At 34.1% G+C, this 15,163-nt stretch overlaps 3 non-coding genes across 3 annotated transcripts; 1 reads left to right on the top strand and 2 right to left on the bottom strand.

The window, feature by feature from the left end:
• Nucleotides 1–9,140: 9,140 nt before the first annotated feature.
• On the bottom strand, nt 9,141–9,213 carry TRNAF-GAA (transfer RNA phenylalanine (anticodon GAA)). The gene has a single exon. It is a non-coding gene; the product is annotated as a tRNA-Phe (tRNA).
• A 1,923-nt stretch (nt 9,214–11,136) lies between these two features.
• Nucleotides 11,137–11,209, top strand: TRNAT-UGU (transfer RNA threonine (anticodon UGU)). Its single transcript has one exon. It is a non-coding gene; the product is annotated as a tRNA-Thr (tRNA).
• A 1,095-nt stretch (nt 11,210–12,304) lies between these two features.
• TRNAS-GGA (transfer RNA serine (anticodon GGA)) lies at nt 12,305–12,392 on the bottom strand. The gene has a single exon. It is a non-coding gene; the product is annotated as a tRNA-Ser (tRNA).
• Nucleotides 12,393–15,163: the final 2,771 nt, after the last annotated feature.

Here is a 15,163-nt window from a genome sequence, read left to right as displayed (position 1 = left end):
ATAGAAAATAGTAGTAATTGCATTGAAACTTGAAGTACAGCAGAACTCCACACCCTTAATCTATGGTGTGTAGAAACTCCACCGTTGAAAATACATAAGTGATGAAGGTCCACGCATGGCCGAGAGGCCAGCCCCCAAAACATGATCACAGGATCAAAAATACAATCCAGGATGAAAATACAATAGTAAAATGTCCTATTTATAATAAACTAGCTACTTAGGGTTTACAGAAGTAAGTAATTGATGCAGAAATCCACTTCCGGGGCCCACTTGGTGTGTGCTTGGGCTGAGCTTAAATGTTACACGTGCAGAGGCTTTTATTGGAGTTGAACACCAAGTTGTAACGTGTTTCTGGCATTCAACTCTGGTTCGTGACGTATTTCTGGCGTTTGACTCCAGAATGCAGCATGGAACTGGCGTTGAGCACCAATTTATGTCATCAAATCTCGAATAAAGTATGAACTATTATATATTGCTGGAAAGCTCTGGATGTCTACTTTCCAACTCCATTGAGAGCGCGCCATTTAGAGTTCTGTAGCTCCAGAAAATCCATTTCGAGTGCAGGGAGGTCAAATTCCAACAGCATCAGCAGTCCTTTGTCAGCCTTCTTATAAGAGTTTTGCTCAGATCCCTCAATTTTAGCCAAAAAATACCTGAAATCACAGAAAAACACACAAACTCATAGTAAAGTCCAGAAATGTGAATTTAACATCAAAACTAATGAAAACATCCCTAAAAGTAGTTAGATCATACTAAAAACTACCTAAAAACAAAGCCAAAAATCGTATAAATTATCCGCTCATCAGCAGCCGCCAATACTTCTCCAGTTCTGAACCCCAGGGTTTGTGTGGATCTATTCTGATTAAGGGTGAAGCTCCTACGGTCTACTCTCCTTAATGATCCTACTCAAAACGCCACAGATAAGGTCGAACCTTTGGGATCAGAGAATGTTATGCCTTTGGGTTCTAGCCTCTAACACAGAGACCCTAATCTCCCACTAAATCGGCTGAACTGGTGTCTCAAGAAGTCTCCAATGAAGTCATAGATTATCCGTCTAAGAGATATATAATCAAGCTAACAGTTCAATGCTTTCCACTGAAGTATTCACACGAATCCAAGTAGATACAGGTGGTTGTCAGGCACGCGGTCCTAGTATAATGAACAAAGCTGGTTGCCACAGACCATCCCATTCACCATGTTGAAGAACGAATATACATCTTAGAATTAAATCAAACACGGATTGAAGAGAAACAGTAATACTTTTATTAATTCATAAAACTCAACAGGGCTCTTCCCCTCAACTTAGGAAGTTTAGAAACTTATACTAATAGAAATTACAAGCATAAATGAAAATATGGTGCAAAAGTGGTCGAAGATCCTTAACAAAGAGTGATCTTCTACTTTAAATACTAAACTAATGACTAGTAAGGGTAAAACAGTCTTTTTAGTGCTAAAATCCACTTCTGGGGCCCACATGGTAGGTGTTTGGGCTGAGCTTTGATGAGATCCACGTGCTATGAGGCCTCTAGATCATTAAAAATTGGCTAGGAGTTTCTCTTTGGGCGTTTGGATGCTGGTATCTTCTCCTTGGGTGTTGGATGCCTGAAAGGGGGCAAGAGGCTGGCGTTGGAGCCAGTTTTGGGCCTTCTAATCCGAAGAAAAGTATAAATTATTATACATTGCTAGAAAGCTCTGAAAATCAGCTTTCCAGAGCCGTTGCGAACGCTTATTTTGGATATCTATAGCTCCCAAAAAGCTCTTCTAAGTGCAAGGAGGTCAGATCCGGACAGCATCTGCAGTGCTTTCTCTGTCTCTGAATCAGAATTTTGCTTCAGCTCTTCAATTTGAGCCAGAAAATACCTGAAATTGTACAAAAACACAAAAACTTATAGTAGAATCTAAAAATTTGAATTTAACACTAAAACCTATTAAAACTTAATTAAAACTAAACAAAACATACTGAAAACTATATGAAAATGATGCCAAAAAGCGTATAAAATATCCGCTCATCAAGGTTACAAGATCGTAGACACTAAGCATAGACTACATCATTGTCGATGTTAACTCGGCCTACAACACTCTGATAGGTCGGACCACTCTAACCCGACTCGCAGTTGTCGTCTCAACACTTCACCTCTGTATGAAGTTTTCCATAGCAGAAGGAATTGCCACCATTAAGGGAGACCAGAGGCATGCACAGAAATGCTATAACAAAATTCTCAACCTGAAAGGCAGTCCAAGGAGCAAGGAGGTCAATACAATCAAGTTGGGAGGAGTCCAAACTCGGAAGCCCCCAACCTAGGGGCAAGACGGAAGAAATACAAACCGGAAACCACCCGAATAAGACCACCAACATAGGCGCTAATCTGGAAGGAGATCTCAAGGAACAGCTTGTGGATCTTCTCAGAATTTAAGGTGGATGACCCCATAATCAACTACCTCAAATTTAACACACTTTTCGAGAACCAAAAGAAAGCCAGAAGACTTATCAAAGAGGAACAAAGTTACATGCTAGTCCACAATGTTTTATACAAAAGAGGAATCTCAACACCTCTCTTAAAATGTGTACCAACCTCTAACACAAAAGAAGTCTTGGAGGAGGTACACAGTGGCGTCTGTGGCAACCACCTGGGAGCTTGGTCACTACCTAAGAAGGTGATCCAAGCTTATTTCTTTTGGACGACCTTATAGAGGGAAGCAGCCGAGTTCATTAAAATGTGCCCACCATGTCAAAAACACGCCAACTTTCATGTCGCTCCACCCGAGGAGCTAATCAGCGTGACGATCTCACCATGGCCATTTGCGAAATGGGGCCTCTATCTACTCGGGCCATTCGCACAAGCCCTTGGACAAGTTAAATACCTCATAGTGGGATTAACGACTTCACTAAGTGGATCAAGGAAAATCCCTTAGCAACCATCATTGCCCCAAGAAGTCAGAAATTTCTATACAAGAATATTGTCACAAGGTTCGGAGTCCCCCACTCCATCACCACAGACAACGGGACCCAATTCACTAACTCCACCTTTCGTAACTTGATGGCTGACTTAAAAATCAAACACCAGTTCACTTTAGTAGAACACCTCCAGGCCAACGGACAGGCTGAAGCAGGCAACAAAGTCATACTGGCTAGGTTAAAGTGCCGACTACAAGATGCGAAGGGGGGTTTAGGCTGACGAGCTCCCTCAAATATTGTGGGCATATCAGACCACCTCACATTCAACGACAGGGGAATCTCCCTTCCGAATTGCTTACGAAATAGTGGCCATGATTCCAATAGAAGTTACCAAAGAATCACCTAAAATGGTATTCTATAATGAAAGAGCTAGCACTCAGGTACAAAAAGAAAAGCTCGACCTCTTCCCAGAAGTCCGAGAAAGAGCTCGAATTAGGGAGGAAGCTCTGAAGCAGAGAATGGCTCTGAGATACAACCAAAAGGTGGTCAAAAGGAACTTCAACACCAACGACCTCATCCTGATCCAGAATGACATCGGGGTGCAAAGGTCAGGGGAAGGAAAGCTAGCTACTTATTGGAAAGGACCTTACAAAGTAACAAAAGTCCTAGGCAGAGGATACTACAAAGTGTCCAACCTCCAAGGGCGGGGTCTCCCGAGGTCTTGGCACGCATGTAACCTAAGAAGGTACTATAGTTAGAAAGTAAACCCTATGCGGAGGTATACTCTTTCTTCCCAATTTTAGGGTTTTTAACGAGGCACCAGCACAAGGGCTAGGGGTACCCAAGCCCCCAAATTTCTGTAAAGAAGCTCTCTACTTTCTAATAAAAGACCTATCTTATTTTCTCTACTCCTTTAAAAAAGTTTCCTATCTGAAGACGCATTAACTTAACCTCGACAAAACATAAAAAATCATTGCCCAACCTAAACTCAGCCGGCAAGATGAAGCGACGAGGTACAAGTTAATGTAAGAAGTTATATAAACAACTCGCATGAAGCGATCTCAATGAGATCGGATAAAAAATGAGTTGTAAAAATAACTTGATAAAGGCCGATTACTCGAAGTCGAACCTTTGAAAGGAAACTCACATCTCAAAAGACCTAGCTCTATTTTAAAGGCAAAAAGGTTTTTCCAAAAAATAAAAGAGCGATTTGAGCACTATTTATAAGAGTTGGAAAGAACAAACGTTTAAATTTTCAAACGGGTCAAAAACCTGACCTCCATAGAAAGGAGCACCCGACGTCTAAGCAGAAGCCACAAAATGCTCGAGCCCGACCTATATAAAGATCAAGACTTAAGCAGGGGCATTGTTCATACCCTGACCCAAATTATAAAGCCATGCCCAATAAAGACACAAGGCCCACCTCAAAGGATTGCCTCTAACGGATACCCGACCTCTTTGAGAGGTCGGACACAACGAAAGGGACCAGCTTGTACTTATCTAAATAAGTAACTGCCTCCTAAATCTCTCCTACTATCTCTATCTCATCTAAAAGATAAGATCTCAACAAACTCCTAAGATATAAGATAAGATAGAACTACTCCAACGGAGGTGGTTATTTATTTTACTATAAATATGCTGGCATTTCCCAGGTATAACTCATGTTCTAATCTACTAAAAACTTGTCTAAAGTCCTTACTAATTTAAGCATTGGAGTCTCTTGTAGGTACCACCCCCACCTCCTCACGAGGAACTCGGACAGGCGGCACCTCGGCACCAACAAGTCAGACGCTGCCATACTAAGGGACATGGACCTCACGTTCAGGCCCAATTCAACATTTCACGTAATCCTCGAAACAGTAATTTTTATTTTTTCACAAACTAAACATATTTTTAAACGATTTTAACAAAAAATCGACAGAATTTTTTTCTTAATTCAGATACTTCCATCAAAATAATTTATCAATTTTCTCATAGAAAACAATTACAACTATAAATTACAACAAACACACATACAAGCAAACATCAAATCATAGTAGTTCTAGTGCATATCTTTTTATTACTTCGCAAATTTTCACCAAATAAAACTTTCGAAAAGGCACCACTAGGCCACTTTCTCCTACTTCTATCCTAAAACTCTATCCTAGGAAAAATAAGTTTGGCATAAAAGTTAAACAATTCATTAAATTCAAAGATAGAGAACTAACTTAAGTACTATACGAACAACCCATGAAATATAACTGCAGAAACTACGAAAGAAGTGAATTCCAATAAATCCCAAAGAAAATAACCCAATCCTAATAATAAAAAGACAACTTATTGAATTCATTTGGTAATCCAAAAAGTCAATTAACTTAATTAACCTAAGGAATCTAATTGATAAAGATATATTAATTTAAACTAAAAAACCTAATTCACTTAAAATAATATAATTACAAAACAAAGTTAATCCTAATAACCTAAATTGATTGAATTAACCTAATAAATCAAAGATTTTAAAAAAAAATCAAATTTCAAACAAATTTACATTTTAAAGTAAAAAAATCAAATATAGAATTAATAAAATACATATAAAAATACATAGAAAATTTAAACTAAACCTGGTTCTTAAGTTTCAATAATGGAGGTGCGATGATGTTGTTCACGGTGCAGTGGCAGCATCAAACTTCTCTCACCTCTATCATTAATGATTAGTGTTAGAATTTTTTAACAAAAAATTAACGAATTGTAGAATGGGAAAGATTTACCTTACCCTAGAGGAGAAACAACAATAGACAACAACGATGACGACCCATGAAGTAGCGGCGACGGTGATTGATCTTGGAAGGGACATCTGGACCTCTAGTGGCTCGGCTAGGATAATGCAGGAGAGAGACTCGTTTGCTGCGGAGAGGAGGCACTGTTGCGAGGACAGGAACAGTGGACGATGGTGGAAACGGCGAGAGAAAGAGAAATGAGAGGGAGAGAAGTCGCAGAAGTGAGGGGTTGTTGCCTAAACGCCGCATTTTACTAACTTGTGTTACCGTTAGAAATTTTCGACGAAAAATTTGACGCTAATAAAATTAATTTTTGTGTCTTATTTACTGTTGGATTTAGTTGTGGAATTCTGAATCCAACAGTAAATTATTTTAAGAGACAAATTTATATCCATGACCGTCAAAAAATTCGTCGCTAAAACTGCCAATAACATATTTTTTTAAAATTCGACAGTAAATTTGACGGTATTAAATGTATTCTTTGGTAAGAGGACTCCACATGTATACTCTATGCTACAACTGAAGTATAACTCAAAAGTTTTTAAAAAAGATCCATCTGGTCAAGGTTATGGGTTATATGATCCATCAACCATAACTCGGTTATGCATTACAATGCAACTTAGATATAAGTTATAACTCAGTTGTACGTTATAATTAACTCGATTACAGCCATGCACTTAATGTATATGTTGAAATCGTTATTATGTATCGTTTAAAGGATTTTATGAATGTTCGTTGCTTGCAAAATCTGACTAATAAATAGCTATAGTTCATTTTTAAATTATAAAACAGTACAAACAGAAGGGAGGAGATATGTTTTCAATCTATTTTTAGCTTTATAAAAATGAGGAATGCTAGGGGGCAGCAATTTTAGTGTTTTGTAACTATCAATTGGCCATCGATAGTGTTTTTAATGGTGTGAGATTACATTTAATGGTGAAAGATCACTCACTTTTGTTTTGATGGTTAAATGCTGGCCAAAAAATACAAAAGTTGCTGACCCCTAAACTTTTTCTAATAAAAATTACTTCAAACACTAATTTAAGTGTCAGAGTATTTTTGATATATATTTATTCTCTTTGTCTTATCTTATTCAAAATATAGTTCATAACATCTAAAAATACAAATAATCATTACAAAAGTAAGCGATCTATACTAAAAGTTAACTCTCCATTCAAGAATAACTATATAATAGGGTTAACAATTTTAACTATAATACATCAGTTTAATTAATAATTCATTAATTGAATTAGAAATTCAATAACCTAATAATTCGACTAAATCGGATTGCAAATAAATGAGTTCAATAAAGAACTTAGAAATCCAACTTTGAAAAGAGGGGAAAAAAGGGAAAAGGGGTGTTAAAGGGGGTTCCGCGGTTACTCATTTTCGATATATAACTTTGGTAAGAGCCAGTTCATCTAAATAGAAATCTTAGGAAGAATTAGGTTGGAATAGGAAAAAATTTCCTATCTTTTTTTCATCCCCTTAACAAGAATAAGGTAATAATTTCACTATTTGGGTGATTGACAGAGTATTTTGTATTTAGTATGCATAGAATACATTACACCACTCAAATAAAATAGACTTCCGAAATGCGGATATATTTGAATTAAAGGAATTGGTATGGTATTAATTAAAAGGAAATGAAAAATATTCAATAGAAAACTTGAATAACCCAGCTAGAAAACAATTGATACAGTTGGATCCCCCACCCCAATTAGTCGTACCTTTAAAGTCCACTTATTCCCCATACTACGAGAGAAAGGGAAAATGTGAAATTTATTTTATCTATTATGTTATATATAATCTAAATTAGATTATATATAAATTAGAAAATGCATCTATATAAATATTAGAATATGTATCATTCTTCATATTCTTTGTTTGGCAAGGTGACACACAAACAATCCTTTTTTCTATTTCTTTATCTCTGCTTTCTATTTCTTTATCTCTGCATGAATCGTATGTTTGCAACAACAAGAACAGAATTTTCTTAATTCTAATCGACTGGGCGTATTGTGTCGATTCTTTTGAGTAATATATCTGGAAATACCCATCGATTCCTTATTAACACTCTTTTGAGCACAACAGGTACATTCCAAAATAACCCTTACTCGGATATCTTTACCCTTGGCCATGAACCTCCTTTTCTTTTGATTTTGGATTCACTTATCTATTTTTGTATTCGACGAAGAAAGGAATGACAAAGAAATAAAAGTTGATAATTCGAAATCCAATTTTGTTTCAATTAATATATTACCGGAAATTTGAGGTAATACAAACAAAACAAGGATTTCAAACAATTTTTCGAATCGCAGTACAGTATTTTGGTTTTCATTTAAGTATCTTAAATGATATTGTTGCCCCCAACCTAACTATTCTATTTCCATTTCCGGTCTTACTCTCTTAATATTAAGAATGGAATTGAATTATTCATTCAATTCCATTGAAGCCTGTACCAGATTTCGAGTTTCGCGAAGGACAAATCCACCTTTTCTTTTATTCTTTCTCTTTTCTAACTTATTCTATTCGATTCGAATTCTAAAAAAAATAGGAGGAATTTTCGATATTTTTTTCAATTTCGAATCCTCTTCACCACTTCCTGCGACAGTAACTATAATTAAAAAAAAGGGGGAATATCAATGCATCCGGAAAAAAACGATTGATTTCGATCAATAGACCCGCTAAAGCTCCGAACCATAGAGTACTTACCACTGGTGCCACGGAGAGATATGTTTTAAGATCTCGCATTTTTAATCCTCCCTTTTTCTTTATTTCAATTTCTAATACATAATTTTATATAGGACTATCAAAAAATAGTTATTTTGTTAATAACCACTTGGATTTTCTACCGAATTCTTAATTCAAATTTGAAATGTACAACGATTCATTCGATAGCTTTTTTGTTTTCTAATAACTAATAAAAAGGGGTCTATTTCTGCCCGAACATTCCATAAAAATGAAATAGATTTCCATGTTAGGGAAATTTCCTATTTATTATTATTTAAATTATTTATTAACTTAAGAAGTCTTTCTTTGATTATTATATTAAAATTTTTCTGATTAGAATATAAGAATTTTTATATTCTTAATTATATTATTATATATTATATAATATATATACAACGGAGAAAATGTGGAAAACAAGACAAAGATTCTTTACAATGACACAGGAAACCAATTGAAAGGGATGTAGCGCAGCTTGGTAAACTATTAATATTCTTTTGGGAGCCCCCCACAAAAAAAGGGGGTTCACTTTTTTACATATTCTATTTAATTTAATGTTATAGACATAAACATATACCGGGAACATACACCTATTCTTTACTCATCTAGTAAACATCTCCAGACACCTAGATGGATAAATTTATATGTATCAACATCCGATAAAAAAGAATACGTATCTATTATTCACAATCCATATTCCTATTTCATTTTAATGAATATAGATTATGGATAAAAGATACTCATACAAATTCATCATGTGCCAGGAACCAGATTTGAACTGGTGACACGAGGATTTTCAGTCCTCTGCTCTACCAGCTGAGCTATCCCGACCTCTCTTGAGGCATTATATTAATCTTATTAGATTACTTAAATATATGTCAATGACTCCATATCAACTAAAAACAAGACAAAAAAAATTCTAATTAGAATATATATTATTATTATTATTAGCATATATATATAAGAATATATTATTCTTATTCCATAGTCCAAATAGATTCCAATGTATTCCAATACATATTCCAAACAAATACTTATGATTGTTGATTATGATAAGAAAAAGAAAGAAAAACTCTACTCGAATCCATTTGTGAAAGACTATACTAAATAAGACACATAACGAATTTCCAAAATTGAAAAAAAAAAACTAACATATGGGAAAAAGAATTAGAGAGTTAAGCAGGTCTTTTGGGGATAGAGGGACTTGAACCCTCACGATTTCTTAAGTCGACGGATTTTCCTCTTCCTATAAATTTCATTGTTGTCGAGATTGACATGTAGAATGGGACTCTATCTTTATTCTCGTCCGATTAATCAGTTCTTCAGAGGATCTATCAGACTAGGATGGAGTGAATAAATTGATCAGTTAATATGAATATTCAATTATTTCTTTAACTTGGAATTGATTTGATTCACATCTTTCATTTGTGATAGACATCTTTCCATTTGTGATATAAGGATTCAAAAATAGGGATTTCGAGTAGTGTATTCATTAATCAATTGAAATAGTATTTCAGTACAAATACGTAAATAAGTCTATATACATATTTCTATATAGCCTTTCGAGAATTTCATTTGTACAGAAGGATTCCTTTCCTCACGCGAAAGGAAAGGTCGTCAACTCCATTTGTTAGAACAGCTTCCATTGAGTCTCTGCACCTATCCCTTTTTTATTCTCGCTTTCTTAATGTTTATTTCCTTTCCGAAAACGGGATTTGGCTCAGGATTACCCATTGTTAATTCCAGGGTTTCTCTGAATTTGAAAGTTATCACTTGGTAAGTTTCCATACCAAGGCTCAATCCAATTAAGTCCGTAGCGTCTACCAATTTCGCCATACCCCCTTTTTTTCCTTGCGATTAGAATCACATTAAGATGTTTTTTTTATAATTATGTCGGAACTGTAGAATTTATTAGAAATATATTCCGCTATTAAAAAATGTTTCCACCCATTTTATTTACTTTCTTTCATCTATATCGGATATCCAGATTTTGTCGAATCTGAAATAATTGTATTATTTCTATATTCGCAATTCAATATACATAGATAGATACCATATATCTATATCTTTTTTAAAGCCCCTTACTTCTATAATCTTTTTTCATACAATTTGTAATACTCGAAGGGTCGATTTTTTTTTCGTCTTAGTTTTTACCTTTCCGAAGGAAAACACGGGAATCTTTCATTATGATCTGGATTGGGTCTTTCTCTTTCTTTCAGTTGAGATATTCTTTTGATTATTTCGAATAAAATAGAAATTCGATAGAGATATCGAATTGATAATTACTTTTTAGAATTCATTCTGTATATAAATTGAGAATTCTTTATCTTATATAAATTCAATTAATTTAAGGATATAAATATATGGTTAAATTTATCCTGATAATCCAATCTTTTATAGATAGATTATGGATAGATTTATACATATTAAATCTTAATGGATAAGAATATTCTAAATTCTAGATACTATTTATATTAGTATATAATATATATTACTATATTAATAGTATATATTACTATATTAATCTATTAATATAATTACTGTAACTGTAATAGAATTTTTACAAATTCGAAATGATAATAAATAAAAGAAATAAAATATATATTTTTTTTCTAATTTTATTTTAATAAAAAATTTGTAATAATTGAATTATGACATATTCATTATGTTCGGAATAGCAAATTCCAAATTGTTAATAACTAAGATCCTATTAGTTTATTTAATTCCTATGCATGCGCATTTTCTTTTATATGAGCCTGCTTAGCTCAGAGGTTAGAGAATCGCATTTGTAATGCGATGGTCATCGGTTCGATTCCGATAGCCGGCTTTTCTCTTTTTGTTGTTGTTTTATTTTTTAAAAATGAATAATGTCTTTTTTTTAGGAATCAAAAATTGGTGAAGTTTGATCTCTGTAGAACAACTCAAGAAACAAACCTCTTTTTTTCTCTATAAATAGAATAAGGTTCAGATATTGATAGAATTCATACAATTCTTCTTTGTACTACAATGCTTTTGTGAATTTCGCTTCATTTCTCATATCATATTTGTCATTTAGTTTAGTTTTAATTTCAATTTTTCATTTTTTAATTAAAAAGAGAGTCTTTATGTCACGCTATAGAGGGCCTCGTTTCAAAAAAATACGCCGTCTGGGGACTTTACCTGGACTAACTAGTAAAAAGCCTACAGTCGGAAGCGAATTTAGAAACCAATCACGCTCCGGTAAAAAATCTCAATATCGTATTCGTTTAGAAGAAAAACAAAAATTGCGTTTTCATTATGGTCTTACAGAACGCCAATTGCTTAAATACATTCGTATCGCCGGAAAAGCCAAGGGGTCAACCGGTCAGGTTTTACTACAATTACTTGAAATGCGTTTGGATAACATACTTTTTAGATTGGGTATGGCTTCGACTATTCCTCAAGCCCGCCAATTAGTTAACCATAAACATGTTTTAGTTAATGGTCGTATAGTAGATATACCAAGTTATCGCTGCAAACCTCAAGATATTATTACAGCGAAAGATGAACAAAAATCGAAAGCTCTGATTCAAAATTCTCTGGATTCAGCCCCACGTGAGGAATTGCCAAACCATTTAACCCTTCATCCATTCCAATATAAAGGATTAGTAAATCAAATAATAGATAGTCAATGGGTTGGTTTGAAAATCAACGAATTGCTGGTTGTAGAATATTATTCTCGTCAGACTTAATACTAACTAGAAAAACAAGAGTTTTGATACGAGAATTTTAGCTCATTCAGGTATCATCTACATGGATATAGGACGATTTGCATTCCCTGTCCACTTTTTCCAGTATTTTGCATTTCATATTACCAACAAAATTGGAATTGAAAATTCATAGCAACTAAAGTTGGAATAATGGTATCCGTTGGCATTTGAGATATTGCAGATTGATGAATTAACGGAGAGAGAGGGATTCGAACCCTCGGTAAACAAACAGCCTACATAGCAGTTCCAATGCTATGCCTTGAACCACTCGGCCATCTCTCCCCCATGATGATTATGGCCTAGAAACCGGAGCAATAGTGAATGATTCATATTCCATTTTTGGACAGGCGCCCATATAAAATAAATAATCAATTCGACCTATACGAAATAATTTTTTTTTATAAAAAAAACCAACTTCTAGGCCGTAGGCTAAAAAAATTCATTAATGAGTCCTTTTTTACGTTATTTCGTACTATTTGTATTGTACAATTCCTTTGTTTGTGGGATTCTTTTTTCTCACGCGATAAAGAATTCAATTTTCGAATGGATTCCTACCTATGCCTAGATCTCGGATAAATGGAAATTTTATTGACAAGACCTTTTCTATTGTAGCCAATATCTTATTACGAATAATTCTGACAACCTCGGGAGAAAAGGAGGCATTTACTTATTACAGAGATGGTGCGATTTGATTATTTTTTTTACCGATCTCAGTCTTATGAGAAAGACACATTATTTTATTCGTAAAAAAATGGCAAAAAACCGACGCTTGCTGAAGGTGAAGTTTACAAATAAAAAAGAAATTCCTTCTGTCGTGTATCCCCGATTAATGCAGCCTCATATGCTTCAATTATAGATTTTTAGTATTAAGCGAAAGGTTATACCTATACTATGGAGTTAGATTAACCTTACTCCACTAGTAGCAATAGGCGGCATGGGGGAAGAAGCACTACGATTAGGAATCGACAACACGAAAACTTTGTAAAAAAATTCTTCCTTTCTTTTCGGGATCGGAACTAACAAGAATGGTTGGGACAACAAGCATCCATCTCGTTCGTATTTTTGGATACCCGTATAACCATCGAAGGGTGTTGAGGTGACTAATTCCGGGAAATTAAGCGGCGTTGAGGACAAAGATATTGTTGGAGTTATCCTTTTTATCCAGTACCAACAAACTTGATGTTAAGAAAAGATCTTTTACAGGAAGGTTGGCTAGAGATTTCTTGTAAAAACACTAGCCCTGCACAGGTGATAATGAGAGAGAATACTGGAATCTTTTTTGATTTAATGTATTCATTTTTTTTCATTATACACATAAAGGAGGAGCCGTATGAGATGAAAATATCACGTACGGTTCTGGAGTGGAGATTCTTTGAACTGAATGACGACCGTAACGGATGTCAGCGCAATCTGAAGGAAATTATGCAGAAGCTTTACAGAATTATTATGAGGCTATGCGACTGGAAATTGATCCCTATGATCGAAGTTATATACTTTATAACATAGGCCTTATTCACACAAGTAACGGAGAACATACAAAAGCTTGAGAATATTATTTTCGGGCACTCGAACGAAATCCGTTTTTACCCCAAGCTTTTAATAATATGGCCGTGATCTGTCATTACGTGCGACTATCTCCACTATAGAAAAAAAGGCTTTGTACATATATATCATTCAAAACTACGATTTTTATCAGTTGTAGGAAACAAAAAAACTTCATAGAATATAAAAGTAAAAAAAATGAAGAAATAGAGATATGCCTAGATACTTTTTTCTATGGATAAAAGATCCAATTGATAGAGGAAGCGCCGTAAAGATCAATTGGCGAGGTTTTAGGCCGAGATAATAAGAATTGCTTACAACTTATATCATGATACAAAATCTATCATGATATAAGAGTTAGGAATCCACTTATGTAATAAAGTTGATCCCCTACCCTAAGGTTTTGAGCAGCGGTGTAGTATCAGATCCCACAGATAGTAAGTCTTTTCTTTCTTATGAAAAATAAAAAGAAGTCTTTCTCAAAGATTCTATAGACCATAGAAATGTCATATTAGAAAGTATATGATATATGAAATTGAGATAGTTACCTTTCAGAAAATTAGAGAATTTTAATGTAGATGTGTTATTCTTCGGAAGGTAGGAGAAAAGATAAAACTATAAAAATAAAAAGAAAAAGAGATGAAACCCTTTTTTAATCAAAATTCAAGTTTGAAACTCATGTAGTTAACTCATTCCATTTTCTTTTGGTTAATTCCAGAAAAATGGAACAATTGACTGCTTAGCCGTATGAGGCAGGAAACTCTCAAGTACGGTTCTAAGGGAAGGAATTTACTCACCTATTCCGACCGCGGAGAACAGGCCATTCGACAGGGAGATTCCGAAATTGCTGAGGCTTGGTTTGATCAAGCCGCTGAATATTGGAAACAAGCTATAGCCCTTACCCCCGGTAATTATATTGAAGCACAGAATTGGTTGAAGATCACAGGGCGTTCTTAATTTAATAAAAACACTCTTTTTTTTAGTTCTATTTATATTATTCTATATACCCTTATATCTTAATATATATTATTTCCATATTTATTTTTATATTTCTTACTATATTTATCTTACTAAATAATCTTATTTATATATTATTATATTTAATATTTAGTTTAGAATATTTAATGCATATTTCATTTAAATGTATATTTAATGTATTTAAATGTATATTTAATGTAATTAAATGTTTGTTGTCTACATCAGTCCATCCAATAAAACTGAAAATTTAGAATAATATTCTATATATCTATTATATAAATATATTAGGCTATAGTAATAGTCAATCCAAAAATTCTATTATATCCCTTCTAAAAAAATCGTTCTTTTTCGTCTCGTATTTTGTAGAGATAAATGGTATGTGGATACAGCAGAGAATTTGCCTTTTTTCTGTTATTCAAACTAAAAGTGAAACTCAAAAAAGAGAACTCAAAAAAACTAAAAAGAAATAGCAGTATGGCCTCTAGCAATGCTGATGACTGCTCACGTAATTGGAAATAGAGTGCATAATAATC

This window comes from Arachis hypogaea, chromosome 9, assembly GCF_003086295.3.
Source record: "Arachis hypogaea cultivar Tifrunner chromosome 9, arahy.Tifrunner.gnm2.J5K5, whole genome shotgun sequence".
NCBI classification, from domain to species: Eukaryota; Viridiplantae; Streptophyta; class Magnoliopsida; order Fabales; family Fabaceae; genus Arachis; species Arachis hypogaea.
Note: the sequence above shows the minus strand (reverse complement) of the source record. Positions and strands in the feature narration are given on the sequence as shown.